Genomic DNA, 17499 nt, shown 5'->3' with positions numbered 1-17499 from the left:
TATATATATATATATATATATATATATATATATATATATATATAATAGAAAAACTGTTTTCTTTGTGTAGTCCTGGCTGTCCTGGAACTGGTTCTGTAGAGCAGCAGAGCTCAGAGATTGGCCTGTATCTGCCTCCCAAATCCTAGGATTAAAGGCGTGCCCTGCAATCAATCTCTTTAAAAACAAATTTTGTAGGTTTTGCCGTCTTGCTCAAGCTTCCTTGAGTTTTCTTTTCTTTTCTTTATTATATGTAAGTACACTGTAGCTGTCTTCAGACGCTCCATACGGATGGTTGTGAGCCACCATGTAGTTGCCACCATGTGGTTGGTGGGATTTGAACTCAGGATCTTCAGAAGAGCAGTCAGGTTCTCTTACCCACTGAACCATCTCACCAGCACCCTCCTTGAGTTTTCTAATGCTGGTATTTAAACAATCAACCACCACAACAAAGACCTTTCTTGTATGGAAATGTAGTCAGCGTAACTTTAGAAAATGCAGAAATACCTTTCTCAGTGCAGTTTCACCTACGGTGACATTTTGCTTCTTTCCAGAATAAATGACGCTCATCAGTGTCCCTCTGCTAAGTCTTGTTTGCCCAGTGTGTATTCGTGCGTAGTTTGGAACTATTGGTGAATTTAAGGTCCTTTGCTTTTTAAGTGAAATTCCTCACTCTCGATATTACTAAATGACTCAGTATTTTGGGTTGCTAAAATCGGAGCACCGGGCTAGGGCGGGGTAGCTCATGCCTTAAGTGTTTAAGGCCAGCCTGTCAAAAAAAACCTAATACTGGAAAATCGGAAATGTGCATAGATGAGCAAGTTAGAATGGCTATATAACCCGTGTCGATTATGTGTGGATAACCCTGCTTGTCCAGGATCACCCTAGGAAGTGTCATTCGGAAAAATTGATCCGTTGGCTTCTTCGATAAACCAGCATCATTCCTACGTGTAAGAGGTGGTGGGGCTTGTTTCCAGTCACGATCAACATTTTTCCAGAGTTCCTCCCCGTGACTGACAGGTATCCTGAGTACACGAGAGGAGGGCACGTAGGGGCTGGACCAAAACGGACCAACAGAACTCCAAAAAGGCCTTCCCATGCCTATAGGTCATCGTGGGAGATCACCGAGCCCGTCGTCCACCCAAGATGGCCTCCCGAGACAGGTAGCAGGTGCCGTCCGGGTTTGGAGCGCCCCCAGCGGCGGGGGTCAGAGGCCGGGCCTGCCAGCCCGCCGCCCGCTCCGATTTCCAAGCAGGCATATCCGCGGTTGCCTACGTCCCCTTCCCAGCCTCGGGCCCTCCCAGCCTTCTGAGACTTCCTGGATGGCGCCCGGCTCCGGCCACGCCATTGGCGGGTGGAGGGCGGTGGGCGGGCCCAGGAGCATGGAGGACTAGCAAGCTTGCTTGCGGCGAGGGCTGGCCGTGCTCCGCCGGAAGGCGCCTTGTTCTCCCGGACGGTGGGTTGCTACTCTTGCCCGGGGAAGGAAGCCGCAGGACTGGCTCAGGTAAGCCCGCGGCACGCGCGGCTCCACCAAGCCTCGTCGGAGCCTGGGCGGGTGGTGGGTGGGGTAACAACGTCCTCGCCCGCTCGCTCGCACCCATGCGGGTGCAGCGCCGAGCGATGATCAGGTGCGGGATGCTCGGGGCTGAACCACTCTCCTTTGTGAGAGGCAGGCGCTGGGGACCGGACGGGCCGCGGGGCCGTGCTGGGACGGGCCGCGAGGGAGCTGCTAGAGCCAGCGCGGAGTTTTGGAGCTTGTCATGACACTGCTGGGCGAGGCGCACATGCGAGACACTTGCCTTTTTCTTCTTCCTCCTTTCCCAAGAAGAAAAACTCCCCTGCTCGGTTAGGTTACTCCATACGTTGGAGTCAGAAGTGCGAGGCCAGGGTTTTAGTTTGTTTTGGCTGGCTTCTTTTTCCTCTCTCTTATCTTTAATGTTTTAGTAAATGTGAGTAGGGAAGCCTGGGGTGAACGCGTTCGGATTATGTACCCAGTTTCTGTGGGGCTGTTGCAAAGTAGAGGTGACTAGGAAACAAACAGCTCAAGTCTTGCGTCTCCCTTGACAGGTCTGCCGAGCTCTTTGGTTTTCTGACACATTATGTAAACTCTTCACTAGGAGAGGACCGCCTCTTGGCGATTATTGTTTAAAATTTGTTTTGTTTTTTTGCGTTTTTGGGTTTTTTTGTTTGTTTGTTTCTCAATTTACCTGTTTCTAGTTGGCTTGCCATTGCTGCAGCTGTGCATACGCAGCAGCTCCTCTTTAAGGGGCAGTCCTGACGGCGTTAAAGGCTTCCCAGAAGAGGTATGTAGTGTACCAGTCTTCGCTGTGAGTGAGCGAAGTCGGCTTTTAAACACTACGTAATTTTCTTTCAAAGGAGAGACATAGTGAGACGTCTCAGATACAAGTGAGGACGTTGCTTTAGCAATTTTGCTGCATTCTGCCATCACATCGATGTCCATGGGATCTCTGTTCTGAGTTAACTCAGAGACTGGCTTAGTGCCAGCCGAGGTCGTTTTGGGGGGCACATCAGATTCTAGAACATGGATTTGCAGTTTGAATGTTTCCCTTATGTTGCTGCTGTTGTTTCTTTTGAAAGGCTAGCTGGCTTTCCTTTTGTAGGCCAGGCTGGCCTCTAACTCACTGAGATCTTCCTGCCTCTGCCAGGGATTAAAGGCATGCACCTCTGGCCCCTGCTGGGATATTGTCTTTTTGATTACAGAGTGTCTTCTGCCTAAAAATATCTTTTTATGGTCATCCTGCAGGTTCCACAACAAGTTGTAATCAGGGCAGGAAGTGGGCAACTTTTTTTTTTTTCTTCATTAACTTGTTTTTCCTTGGGTGTCACATCCTTTAGTAATGCTGGCCATTCCCAGGGGGGACTCTGGGGTGAGGGATCCCACCACAACCCCTGATTGTTTTACTTTGGTTTCTTGGATACAGCCTCTCATAGTCCAGCTTGGCCTCCGACTCACTAATGACTTTGAAGCCTTGGTCATTATATCTCTACTTCCCAAGTTCTCAGATTATACAAATTCACTTCTACCAAAATCTTGAAAGTGGAAAACATTACTTGAACTGTTTTAGTTATTCCAGCTGTTAAGATAATAAAGGTTATGATAAGAAATACAGCAAAATTCTACTTAAAAGCTGTTGGCAAGTAAGAGTGGTGTATGTCAAAGACTGCCAGACAAGGCAAAGGATACTGGTCAGTGGGGAGACACACACACACACACACACACACACACACAGAGAGTCAGAGACAGAGACAGAGACAGAGAGACACCACCCCTCTGAACCCTCCCCACACCAAATAAAAGAGAGAGAAAAAGGCTCACAGAAGACTTAAAGCTGTAATCTCAGAAGAGCAGGAATAAAGGATTTGGTGGAGGAATGCATAAATTAAGCTCATGTCTTCCCAGTGTTTAATCTGTGTAGCTGGTTCTTTGATCCCCCCCCCCCCCCATCTCCCAAAACTCAAACTGGCCAGATCCTTTTAGAAGTAGATGGAGAATATATCTGCTGAGCTGATTTTGTATTGCCAGAAAACATCCACCTAGCATTTCCTAGGACACCTTCTTCTGCAGTGCTCCTGGATGATGGGGCATGATACCCACTGGGGACTGGGGCAGTGTTTTGTGTTAAAAAAGTTTTTGTTCTTTTCTTCCTTTTTCTTTCTTTCTTTCTTTCTTTCTTTCTTTCTTTCTTTCTTTCTTTCTTTCTTTCTTTCCTGTAAGTACACTGTAGCTGTCTTCAGACACTCCAGAAGAGGGCATCAGATTTCGTTATGGATGGTTGTGAGCCATCATGTGGTTGCTGGGATTTGAACTCAGGACCTTTGGAAGAGCAGTTGGCGCTCTTAACCGCTGAGCCATCTCACCAGCTCCAAGGGAAACTTTTATATATGTCACCTTTGAAAGAGAATTTGCTTAAGCAATACTGTGACTGAGGGTTAATTTGAGGGTTCCTGTTGGAAAGAATAAGCTTTAATGCTTTTATCCATGGAAGAACTACAGAGTTCAGATGAATGTTAGATGGCTTTGTGAAATTATCCACAGCCCTGAAATATTTCTATCTTCTGAGCTTAAATTCAGCCTAATACTTGGGCTCAGCAGTAGAAGTCACCATATACTCTGCTTGCCTGTCTTCTTGACTCTGCTCAGCGTTTCCAATGGCCTCTCCCAGTTCTTCGGTAGCCATTCTGGTGTTTGCTATCTTTTTTCTTTGGCCTTTGACTCATGAGTAGGTATGTGTTCATGTTTCCTATGTCACTCAGTTATGTTTTGTTCCTCCAGAGTGATTTCTGCAGCATTCCTGGTCTTTCTTTTAGGGTTTTGTCTACTTTTTGTCGTAATGTACTGATGATGTCTAGTACCCAAGTGACAGTTGTATTTTTATGTAACAGACAGCAGCTATTTTCTATTGCCTAAAAAATTTTCCAACTATGTACTGCGCCTTATCAAACTATTTGCTGCATTCCAGATGTGGTCCTAGATAACCTCTTCCCCTTTAACGTTACAGTTTGCTTCATGTGTATCTGTGCAATCAAAGTTAGCTCTCTTTGTGTTTTCTTGCTCTGCATTTTATATTTTTCATTACAAGAGGTAAGGGATATAACTTGGTAGAGTGGTTGCTGAGCATATACATACAAAGCAATGGGTTAAATTCCAATAATACCTAAAAAGCCCCAAAAACCTAAAAGTAAACTTCTTGCATATTTGTCATTATGCAATATGTCTACCTCTGCATAGTTACAGATGTTTATAGTTTAAACTACAGAGCGTGTCAGTACCTGAGGTTTCTTTTTAAGCTGTTCTGAGCAGTTCTGTAGATAGTTTTCTCTTTTAATTTTTTTGATAATTTCATACTTGAGTACTGTATTTATGTAATTTCCATCCTTCCTCTCTCCCTTCCACTACCTCCTATTCTCCCTATGTTCCTTCACGTTATTGATCCTCTTCCTCTTTAATTATTGATACATATATGTATATGTATATGTATATATGTATATGTATGTATGTGAGTATAAACCTACTGAGTCCATTCAGTGCTGCTTGTGTTACATGGACTCAGGACTGACTTTGGGATTGGCTGACCCCTGAAGCTCATCTTGATTCTACCTCTTTCAGCAGCCATTGATTAATTGCCTATTGCTCTTCATCAAGGACTAGTAAGAGCTTTTTGAGACAAAAAATAATGTAGGTCAGGCTGGCATTGAACTCTGTTACATAATTCTGAGGCTGACTTCGAACTCCTAATCTTTCTAAATATCCCTAAATACCAGCAAAACAGGTCTGTGCCACTGTCCCCAGCTTTTCCTTTTCTTACTTTTTACTTTCTTTAATTGATCATTTCTGTTCTTCAGCAGGATCTCTGAGTTGTTTAATGTCACGTGAAGCAAAATGTTTAACTTAAAGTATCTTATCTTTAGCCTTCAGATTGTTATGCCCATTAATGGCATGTTATCTGGTTATCAAAGGTCCAGTAGGAAGGGCTGTGGATGTAACACTTGCCTAATGTACACAAGGCCCCCGAGGCCAGTCTATAGTACCACCACCAAAAAAAAAAAAAATCCAGAAAACTCAGAATGGCATAGATAGCAACGTTCATCTTCAACAGGAATCCATCCAGGAGTATATTCTTGGGGGGTGGGGGGGCAGTTTGGGAGACTAAGACAGAATTCTACCTTCTTCAAATTTAGGTTATCACTATATGGTCCAACTAGTTTATTTGAAAAGATGTCCAAAAATAATTATTTATTAGTATACATAATTACTAATAAGTTCTCTTTATTGTTGAAAAAGTGAAATATACCTGATTTTATTTCTTCTGCTTATCTCCAGAGAAACTAGTAATGTATAGCTTCATTGGGAAATGATAGTTCAATAGCATTCTACTGAGATAATTTCTAGAATTGTATCCTTCCCCATATATCAGCACCTAAAGTGTGATAGTGATAAACTTTTCGTCTAGTGAAATAATTCCATACTGACCTTTTGGTTCTGAGAGTCTATAACTTTCTTAAAAGAAAATTAATGTTTTAAAATGTATTTTATTACTATTTGTGTGTTTGAGACAGTCTCTCACATAGTTCTGCCTATCCTTTAAGACATTATGTAGGCCAGACTGGCCTTGAACTTACAGAGAATGTATCAGCCTTTATATCCCAAGTGCTGGGATTGAAAGCATGTACCACCATGCCTGGCACTGTTTTTTTTTCTTTAAACATTCATTTGCCTCTGTATGTGTCTGCATTTGCATTGTACACACTTATCAGGGCTGTGCCTTAGAAAGGCCGGAAGAGGTTGCTAGAACCACAGACCTTTGCGTGTTAGGTGGGTGCTGAACCTGAACTGTGCTCCTCTTGCCTCTTTGAGTTATCAGCACACAAGCACAACTTTTTTATTTATTTATTTATTTATTTTAGAGGTAGGATCTCACTCTTACACAGGTTGGTCTGGAACCTCTAAATAGCCTAGACTGGCTTGTTTTGTTTTGTTTTTGTTTTTTTAAAGATATATTTATTTTATTCTATTTTTCTGTGCCTTAAGTGTAGTTGCACCACTTGCATGTTGGTGCCTGTGGAAGACCAGAAGAATGCATCAGATCCCCTGGAACTAGAGTTACTAGGGGTTGTGAGCTGTTCATTGTGAGTACTAGGAATCAAATCCAGGCCCTCTCTATTAACCACAGAGCCATCCTTCCAGCCCCTGTCTTGGAATTTTTAGCCTGCCTCAACTTCCTGAATGTGGGATTATACACATAAGCCACCATGCTTAGTTTACAACCTATGATATTAGGTCAATCACATTCTGAGAAAAGTTATATAGTAAGAAAATTCCTTTTAATTTTAGTGTATTTAGAGACTGAACTCTTGATCTTGCTCTACTACTGAACTGCACCCTCAGCAATAGTAATTGAATTTTAAAAAATTATGTAGCCTGGTGGTAGTGGCGGTGCGTGCCTTTAATCCCAGCAGTCAGGAGGTAGAGACCGGAGGATCTCTGAGTTTGAGGCCAGCCTTGTCCACCTGGTGAGTTCTAGGACAGCCAGGGTTACACAGAGAACCCTGTCTAAAAACAAAACAAAACAAAACAAAACAAATAATTATGTGCATGAATGTTGCCTGCATACATGTATGTACCATGTGCATACCTGATGTCCAAGGAGGCCAAGAGGGTGTAGGATCCCTGGGACTACCTAGAGTTATGGGTAATTGTGAGCTGCCTTGTGGGTACTGGGAACCAAACTAGGTCCTTTGCTTTGCAAGAGCAACCAGTGCTATTAACTGCTGAGCTGTCATTCCAGCCCCATGTAATTTAAGTCATAAACTCATTTAAGAGGGCAGGCAGGCCATTGAACAGTTGTGAATCCTTCAGGGTTCTTTGGAATTGTCTTTCTTACTCTCTCTTTTTTAATCCCGCTGTATATTTTGAAAATGTGGTGCAGACATATTTGAGGATTTCCCCCTGGGATGTGAGTATTTGGAAGTGTATTGTTCCATTAGTAATAGAATTTCTTTTTGGTTGGTTCTTTGAGAAATTAGTGATTTTTATAGCTTAGTTGCTTAGAGTTCACATAACAGAATTTGGGGGATGTGTGATTTGACCAAGTAAAGAGTATAAATGAGAAGCTTTTTCTGACTGATTTATTTTATTTTTATTTTTGTGTGGTGCAGTATAGGAGTGAGACACAGGCCTTGCTTGTGCTAGGCCAGTACTAGCTCCATGATATCATTCATTTATGAATTTTCCTTTTTTCTTGGGGTTTTGTTTTTGTTGTTTTGTAGGGAAGTTGGAGACTTGGAGACAGGGTTACTACATAGCCCTGGCTGTCCTGGAACCTACCGTATAGACTGGGCTGTCCTTGAACTCACCGAGATCTGAGATTGCCTCTGCCTCCTAAGTACTGAGTTTAAAAGAGTGCCTGGTATGGCTAGGGATTTTTTTTTAACTAGGGACTAACAAAATCTAGGAGACAAAATTTCATTGTTTTATTCTTCCTTGTTTCTTTTCTATACTACTTTTTTTTTCCTGTAAAGATTTATTTTAACTTGTGTGTTTGTCTGTATGTAGGTATGTACACAGAGTGTAGGTGCCCACTGAGGTCAGGGGTGTCACAGTCTTTGGGGATGGAGTTTGGAGTGGTTATGAGCCACTTTTATGGATGCTGGGAACTAACCTCTGTCAGAGCAGTGTTCTTAACTGCTAAATCATCTCTTCAGCCCCTTAATCCTCAAAAATAAAGAACTTTAAAAAAAGATTCTTCCTGCTGGCACATATTGAGTCAGCTCTTTAATTACACATGGATTCTATAATGTGCAGAATTTTCACCTGTCTTCTGTACTGCTAAGGAACTTATTTCTTTAATGAGGCATTTAAATACCTGTGCAGGTTTGGTAGTTCCCTTTCACTTCTCTTCTGAAAGCTGACAGAGAGGCTCAGCCTGCTGAAGATGGGGCTGAGAGTGACAAGGGACAGCCTAATGAGGAATTATAATTTTTTTTTTTTGAGACAGGGTTTCTCTGTGTAGCCCTGGCTTTCCTGGAACTCACTCTGTAGACCAGGCTGGTCTCGAACTCAGAAATCCGTCTGCCTCTGCTTCCCAAGTGCTGGGATTAAAGGTGTGTGTCATCACTGCCCGGCAAGGAATTATAATTTACCACAAATTGGTTTTGTGAAGTAAATGGAATAGTTACACAATAGATGCTGACATATTCCTGAAGATCTAAAAACGATGTAATGAGTTCCTCATCAGTGCCCTAGATGATAGTGCTAGATCTGTTGAAGGGGGTACTACTGTCCTTTCTGCATGTTAGTTCTGGAGTCCCTTCACCCAGCTTCTCCAGCCCGTTTATATATGTATATTTTGGTTTCCCATCATTCGTCTTAGCAGATCAGCCCTGCTAAGTGTCTAATGAGTTGTTGTTGTTGTTGTTATTTGTTTTTTGTTTTGTTTTTTTTTTGGTTTTTTGAGACAAGGTTTCTCTGTGTAGCCCTGGCTGTCCTGGAACTCACTTTGTAGACCAGGCTGGCCTCGAACTCAGAAATCCACCTGCCTCTGCCTCCCAAGTGCTGGGATTAAAGGTGTGTGCCACCACGCCCGGCTTTGTTGTTTGTTTTTTAAGACAGGGTTTCTCTGTAGCCCTGGCTGACCTGGAATCCCTCTATCAACCAGGTAGCCTAGAACTCAAGAGATCTGCTTGTCTCTGCCTCCTGAGTTCTGGGATTAAAAGCATTCCCCACTACCACCCAGTAGTTCTGTATGATACAAACTTTGAGTGGTACTGATTTAAACTATTGGCTAAGGAATAAATTCCTCTCTACTAGCCTGCTATGTGCCAAACATTACATATTATCTTATGCTGCTAAGGATTACTTCGAAATGCTCAGGTTTTAGAGCATGTAATTGAATTAAGTAAACATTTACACTTTCTCCCAGGCTGAACAAATGTAAGAAAAATGGCTTATTTAAAATAAGGAAAGCCAGGTTGCATGGAAGTAGAGACCAGGGCTGTTACCCAAAAAGTGTATGTACACAGTAGTAGTAGTAGATGTGTTGGCCAACTTAGATTTCTCCTTTGGAACTCAGCATCATTTTTTTTTACTTCATCATTATTATTATGTGAGTGTTTCTATCATGTGTATATGTGTGTATGCATGTATCTGATCTGTGTAGAGATCAGACAACCTGTGGAGTCAGTTCTCTCCTTACATCTGTACATGGGTTCCAGGAGTGAAACTCAAGTGTTTGGCCTTGAGTGTCAATCTCTGTTTCCCACTGAGCATCAAACCTGCCCAGAGCATATTAGTTTTTTCTCCTATGTCCTTGAGCCAGTGCAGTGGAATCAGAATCAGCCTAAGTTTACTTTAGGGCAAAGACCCTTAAGACAAGACTGCACTCTCTTTCCATCTTCAACTTAGGCCAAAACACTAGTTTTAACTGTTTAAAAGCAAAACAAAAAAGGGCTGGTGAGATGGCTCAGTGGGTAAGAGCACCCCACTGCTCTTCCAAAGGTCTGGAGTTCAAATCCCAGCAACCACATGGTGGCTCACAACCATCTGTAACAAGATCTGACGCCCTCTTCTGGAGAGTCTGAAGACAGCTACAGTGCACTTACATACAATAAATAAATAAATAAATCTTTAAAAAACAAAACAAAACAAAAAAACTGCAATGAGATTGACTTTAAAAAAAAAAAATCCATGCCTTACTTTTAAGCCCTCTGGGGTCTATCCCATTGTCATTCACTTTTTGCCACCGCCTTAAATTGTCATCATTCTGTCCCTAAAAGGGATCACTAAGTCTTCATTACTTCCAGTAGTTATTAATTATCACACCGTGGAAAAGTCTTTTGTGTGTGTGTGTGGGGGGGTGCCCCTTGTTTTTAGTTTTATGTATATGGGGTTTGCCTGCATGACTTTGCTTGTTTAGTGGCTGTGAAGGCCAGAAAAAGTGTTGGATCCCTTGGAACTAGAGTTACAGACAGTTGTGAGCTATCATCTGTGTGCTGGGAATTGAACATGGTTCCTCTGCAAGAGCAGTCAGGGTTCCTAAGTGCTGAGCCATTTCTCAAAAGAACCCTATGTCTTCTTTTGCTATATGTAAATCGGTGTCTGCTATTGGTCCTAAAAAGTGAAGATACTTATGATTTTAAGATGCCTTTTCTTGAATGTTTCTGGATGTTGATGTTCAGTAAGGGGAGCCATCACCCTCTGCTCAGAAACCTCCCCATTACCTTTAAAGTTTCACTAACACCTTTGGCTGGAAGTTTGATACATTCTTCACCAAAGTACACTGAATGCCCATTACCTCCAAGACATCCGTTACTACCAAGACAGGTTATAAATAGTCTTTCCAGTTGAAGAACTTGCATTCTAATGGGGGATGGAAAAACATCAAAAACTGTGTAGTTGGTTATCCAATCTCCACTTAAAAGGAAGAAGTATTAACTTAGGTTGCTTTTGTTTTGGGAGTCTTTCTTTGTAATCCTGGTTTGCCTGGAACGCCATTTTCGGCCCAGGCTGTCTGCCTCCTGAGTGCTGGGATTATAGCCATAAACCATCATGTCTGACTAAGAGAGAATTTATAGTAGGGCATATATGTAGGACAAAGTATATATGTAGGGCGGTTACATGCCTAGATTTGAATCTGACACTTTTTTTAGTAGCTGTGGAATATTAGACAAATTAACAAGCTCTCTGTGTCTCATTTCCCTCAAGATAGTTATTTCAGGCTTGCTAAGGGGTAGTGTAGTTCAGTAGCAGTCCCTGGGTTCAATTCCTTTAGTGCCACATGAAGTTGCAGGAGGGAGTGGAGAAAAGAGAACCACTTGCCACTCATCCTGAGTGCTGGGATGAAAGGCGGACACCACCATGGCCAGCCAGAACAGTTTTTCTTATACTTTGGTCCATTGCTCACATTTCTTAGATAATCTTTATACCTACCACCATTTAGAAAGTTAGGACAGCTCTCTAAACCTGTCACCAAACTGGACTTTTCTGCAGCCACTGAATATCACAATTTGACATGCTATATAGACAACTCATTCAGTATGGCTAAATTCTATGTCCTACTAATTTTATATCAGTATTTCTGGTCTGGGTCCTGTTCTTCCCTTCCATCATATTTTAAATCAAATTGCTATAATTCACACCTTAATTATCTTGTTAGGAAGATTCAGAAAGTTAATTTATTGACTGATTTTTTTTTTTTTTTTTTTTTTTTTTTTTTGAGACAGGGGTTTCTCTGTATAGCCCTGGCTGTCCTGGAGCTCACTCTGTAGACCAGGCTGGCCTCGAACTCAGAAATCTGCCCATCTCTGCCTCCGGAGTGCTGGGATTAAAGGCGTGCGCCACCACGCCCGGCTATTTATTTATTTTTATTAAATATTTATTCACTTATATGTGAGTACATTGTAGCTGTCTTCAGCCACACCAGAAGAGGGCGTCAGATCTCATTACAGACAGTTGTGAGCCACCATATGGTTGCTGGGAGTTGAACTCAGGACCTTTGGAAGAACAATCAGTGTTCTTAACCGCTGAGCCATCTCGCCAGCCCCCAGAAAGGGAATTAATTGGAAGGTTATCAGGTGGGTCACAAAGTTAAAAAGGTTTAAAAGGGGGTCTGAAAGCAGGGGATGTATGCTCACAGGGACCAGAGTCATAAGGCTGATCAGCCTGACTCTGTGGATGGAGCTTCATCCAAGCTCTCATGCTCAGCTACCTCACAGAAAATAACAAACTAGTAAACACCCAGTATCTACCTCTTTTCTGGACTCCATAGCAGCCTTCTGACTGGCCCCATGTCTTCTATTCTCCCATCTCTCAAATACAGAGTTAGGTAACTCAGCTTAGCTCTGTTGTGTCATTTCGATTGTTTCTGTGGATTCCTGTTTACCTGGAAGAAAATGGCTCTCTAATATCTGACTCTTTCCTAGCCTTCAACTTTATCTCTGTTCAGTTTCCTGTGATTTATGCTTCGGCAGGATTGAACTACAGAATTATGTGACATGTACAGCTTTTCATTTTCATGCTTTTGTTTTGCCGTCCCTCCCACTATCTCTGCTGCTTGAATATTCCTTTTATATGGTCCACTTTAGCCTATCTCTTATAATTTAAGAAACTGTTTCCTGATCTTTTTCTCCTAAATTAATTCCCTTCTTCTCTTGTCCCTGCAAATGACCCCTGCTGTTGTATTACCATTTTATGTTATAATTAATTATACTTGCCCACTTTATTATGGTGTCTATTGTTTACCTTCTTCCCACATATACACATATCTAATAGGAATAGAGATTTTATCGTTTTCTTTTCCTCCCTCTCTCCTCTCCTTCCCCCATCCTGTTTCGTTTAAAAAAACAGGATCACTTTTTTTTTTTTTTTAAGATTTATTTATTTCATGTATGTGAATACACTGTCACTGTCTTCAGATCCCATTACAGATTGTTGGGAGCCACCATGTGGTTGCTGAGTATTGAAGTTAGAACTTCTAGGATGAGTAGTCAGTGCTCTTAACCACTGAGCCATCTCTCCAGCCCAAACAGGATCACTTTTAACTCAAGCTAACCTTGAATGCATGATCTTCCTGCCTCCACCTCTCAAGTGCTAGAATTACAGGTGTATACTGTCGTGCTGATAAATAGGTATTATTTTTGGGTACCTAATACTATTGCTTAGTAGCATACACCCTGCTTGGTAAATGTTTAGATAACTGGGTACAGTAATCCTGAAATTATGGCTGTTATTCCAGCACTGGGGAGGCTGAGGCAAGAAAAATCACCATGAGTTTGTGGCAAACTTGAGATGTGAGTTCCAAAGCAATCTGGATTGTGTACTGTGAGGCCTTGACTCAGACAACAAGAGTTGAGGTAATGAAAGTAGAGATGGAGAATGCATTTGAATGCATGGTATTGACTAGATCCATATGAGAAAAAATATAGCAATAGTAACTTGACATTTTGACTAGCATGTAAATGTATATATCAAATAACAGTGGAAACTAGGACAAAAAGGCAAGGTGTGCTATTAAATTTTGTTTTGTTTTCACCTGCCTTAGCCTCCTGACTGCTTGGGTTGTAGACTTGCCTCATATATAGTTACAAGAGTGACAGGGCCGCTTTAAAAGTTCTTAAGCATGAAGTTCATTTGGTCAAATTGTGTATTAGGGAATTACTGTGGTAACAGGACGGATTAGAAGGAAGAAAGATCAGTTGTGAGACTTCTACATAAGCAACTGCGCAGAGAGAAGGCAGCGAGTTAGAAGCCCCAACTTTGCTACTTAGTTTCCTAGTGGGATCCTTCAGTGGCTCAGTTTTCTCATCTATACAAAGTGGTTGACTTGCAGCGCATTGCGGGCTCTCAAGTCTGTTGTAGTACATTGCGGTAGTGTCAGTAGGACTTGGCAGTTAATTGGATGCTAAGTACGAAGGAGGTTTCAGAGCCAAAGTGAATAGGAAGCCTTAACACTACTACAGTCTGAGTGTTCCTGGCCTGTCTAGTGGTAGGTAACACTGGGGTCTTTAAAAGTAGCAGGTCTAAGTTCAAGTTGGTCTTTTTTTCCGGTTCTGAACCCAGGAGTACAGAAAAGTAAGATTTCCGTGTTTTTTCCAAGTAAACAGTGGTTCCGAGTAAAGCAGCTGTATTTTACTTTGGGAGACTTAAGCTTGGAAACCCTCACGATGGGCGCTCGTCTGCTTCAGACCCCAGGCATGGACAGTGATGGCTAAGTCGAATGGACTGTTTGGAGAAAAGGATAGGGTAGGACTGGGTGTGTATTTTGGAGGGCGCCGAGCCAGAGAATTGTTAGAGGCACCTGAGCTAAAACTTTATGGAAACAGAAGTGTCAGGCATGCAAGCCAGCTTCCTGGATTATAGCACATAGTGTCTTATCTTGGAAAGGCGAAAGTCTGAGTCCCCAACAACTGTTCTTCCCGTATCCCCAACTCCCACCCTAGTAGTGCTTGGGCACCTTTTGCTGGGGAGTGGGAGGGAGTGACAGGGCCGCCGGAAGACAGGGGTTCCAGAGGGAGGCGGAGCTGGCCTAGTGCAGAACACCTCCCTGGAGTTCTACTCGGGTATGTGAGCGGTGTGGGTGTCAAGAATCAACCATCAGGATTGCTCTCCTGCACCTTCGTTTTCAGGCAAGCTGCAGGCTTGGTCTTGGCCCTAGAAACCGGATAGGCCTCTCTGTGCGCTCTCAACCTAACCTGCGGGGGAAGGGAGCTGCTTCTAGTCCCGCCCTTGCGCTGTTTTGCGTTTATGCGCCTTTGGTTGAGTGGCAGCGCATGTTAGCCAATGAGAGTGTGGGGCGGGCAAGCGCATCAAGTTAGGTTGCGTAGAAGGAGGGGAACTGGTGCTGGAGAGACAGCGAGAAGCGAACCGGCCCCACGGCCACCGCAGGTAAAGCTACCTTTGCCTCCCACCGGGGTAAGGTGCAGGGCCTTTTTACCTTCGGGGCTTGCTCGGCCTCTCAGCCTGCAGCTTGCGCCCTAACGTTGCCGCTTCCCTGGGCATCACACCCCCACCCCCACCCCTCGTATCTTCCCGTCTTGACCATCCCCACCTCGGAGGATGCCCCCGATAGCTCCCTCGCTCAAGTGCATGTACTTCAACTCCATTTGGGGGCTCCAGTTGCTCGAAGTCTTCCACCCGAGCCTGCCTCTGCCGAATGGGCCTTACTGGCACTAACCCCGGCAGTGAGAGCAGGTAATGTACCCGGCCCCCCTTGCCACCCCCACTTCCAGTAGCGTTTTCCTCTTCATCAATTCTACTTCCTTCCTTTCCCCATATGAGTAACATAATTTCTACAGTTTCTCACTTGGCCTTTGAAAATACATGCTTTTAGTTATTGTGGTTGGCTATTTAGCTTTCTCTGCTTTTAACGAAGTGCTCTGTTACCAGCCATATTTGCCCCCAAATATTTACACCCTTAATTTAGTTATGTCTTTTCCTTCAGTTATTAGAAAACAGAAACAGAGTTGCCACTCATTTGACAGAATAGTGAAGGCAGAGAAAATGGCCCAAGATCTCAATTTATTTGAGGAACCCTGAGTAGCTCCAAGTTAATAGCTCCATTTCTTGTGTCCTTCCATCCTGATCCTGATCATTCTTTGACCTCAGCTTAACAATTTCATTCGCTTTGGGTGTCTCTTGCTTGTTTAAGGTTTGAGATTATCTGAGTCTCAAAAATGTTTCAATGGCATAGGTCTTTTGTTGTTTTGTTTGTTTTGAGATCGCCTTGCATAAATTTATATATATATATATATATATATATATATATATATATATAATTTTGCTGTCATATTTATTTTATTTTCAAGGTATTTCTTGTGTAAATCAAGCTTCCCCTACCCATCCTGTGTCTTAATAAGTAGCGTTTATTTCTGTCTCTAGCTCGTCCTCCTGAAAAGGATTCAATTTCCAACAAGGTTTATATTTTCAGGTAAAATACTTTTTTTCTGAACCTTTGAGCACAGAGGTTAGGAATGAACAGTGCTTTCTAAACCTATATACTACAGAAAAAGTATTACTCAATATGACATTTGTTCATTATCTTCTAAGGATGGATAGTATAGAGAAATCTATAAATGAAGAGAGTTTGTATCTGTAGTCCAGTTTATATAGATGATGAAAGGATTTCTTTTGTAGTGTTTCTCCTTCACTATAACAGTAAAGTATGATAAGCACCCGTTTGGGATAATGTGAGCACTCTGACCCCAGCCCTGAGATACCAGTGACTTTCTTTATGCTGTTGTCTTTCTTTCTACTGACATCATCAGCTCCCTTGTCCATTGTTTTTTGTTTTGTTTTTTTTTAAAGATCTTACCGGTCAAGATTTTGTCCACTTGTACTGTCAATAATAGAAACAATAAAATAGAAAACTACAAATACAGAACTGTAATGCTGTGTATACACTTAAGAACTACACTTTGACCACACCCTCCTGTGCCATAAGCCCTTTCTCGGTGCATATAATGCACATACCTTCTAAACTGTTTGCAGTCACTGTTTTGTTGAAAAGCATGAGGATGTTGGGGTAGACAGTAGACTAGAATTTAAAATCTATTGTGATAAGACAGACGAGTAATGGAAATGGGCAAGGTTGAGGCAAAACCCAAGGACCAGAGAGTTGGAACGTTCTGTCTCCAGAAACATAAGAACTGTGAGGAAGGTGGTGAGCCTGGAGAAGGGAACTAAGAAGACAACAGATACTGTTCTGCCAGTATCTGCTTTAGTTAGTGTGTGTAGATAGGTGTCCTTGGATTTCAACTGAACTTCTGTTTTCTGTTGCACTTCCAATCCTCAGGGTTTGTGTCATACAGGCTATATACTCATTTTGAGGATGGGAAGTTATTAAATGTAGTCACCAAATCCTGACTCTCCTTTAGGGCACATGCATGTGTTTCTCTTTTGGGCAGTGGTTGGGTAGGACTGATTTCATTCCCCTTTTTTTTTTTTTTAAGTTTTTCAAGACAGGGTTTCTCTATGTAGCCCTGGCTGTCCTGGAACTCACTCTGTAGACCAGGCTGGCCTTGAACTCAGAAATCCACTTGCCTCTGCCTCCCAAGTGCTGGGATTAAAGGCGTGCGCCACCAGTGCCCAGCATTGTTTTCATTCTTAATAAAAGTCTGATATCACTTTATTAATCTACTAGTTGCTTTACATTAAAACCCCTAAAACATCCATTTATTTGTTTTACCAGGGTTTGAACTATAGAAAGGAAATTCATGAAATATATATGCTTGTAAGCTAAGTTATATATTGATGCAGGCAGGATGATGTAGGCAGGATAATGCACAGGTAATAAAAGACCCGGGGCAATGAATAAAGTTAGAAGTGTGGAGAGTCTGAGATGGGAGCCAGGCTTTGCTTAAGTGCAGGTTAAGAAATTGAGAAGTAGAGCTGGGCCTGGTGGCGCAGGCCTTTAATCCCAGCACTCGGGAGGCAGAGGCAGGCGGATTTCTGAGTTCGAGGCCAGCCTGGTCTACCAAGTGAGTACCAGG

At 42.6% G+C, this 17499-nt stretch overlaps 1 protein-coding gene across 5 annotated transcripts in view; it reads left to right on the top strand.

Annotated features, from left to right (window-relative positions):
* Window positions 1–1390: 1390 nt before the first annotated feature.
* Window positions 1391–17499, top strand: part of Chd8 (chromodomain helicase DNA binding protein 8) — a 62628-nt gene continuing 46519 nt past the window's right edge. For 2 of the 5 annotated variants that reach the window (XM_021203796.2, XM_029541322.1), the window contains exon 1: window positions 1391–1501. The gene's annotated coding sequence lies outside the window, so the exon portion shown is untranslated. Of the gene's footprint in view, window positions 1502–14811; window positions 14897–14926; window positions 15203–15889; window positions 15939–17499 lie in introns of those variants that run through there. The other 3 variants (XM_029541323.1, XM_029541325.1, XM_029541324.1) reach the window with 3 other exon arrangements.

This window comes from Mus pahari, chromosome 8 (assembly GCF_900095145.1).
Source record: "Mus pahari chromosome 8, PAHARI_EIJ_v1.1, whole genome shotgun sequence".
Taxonomy (NCBI): Eukaryota; Metazoa; Chordata; class Mammalia; order Rodentia; family Muridae; genus Mus; species Mus pahari.
The sequence above is the reverse complement of the archived record's forward strand: the minus strand, read 5'-3'. Positions and strand labels throughout refer to the sequence as shown.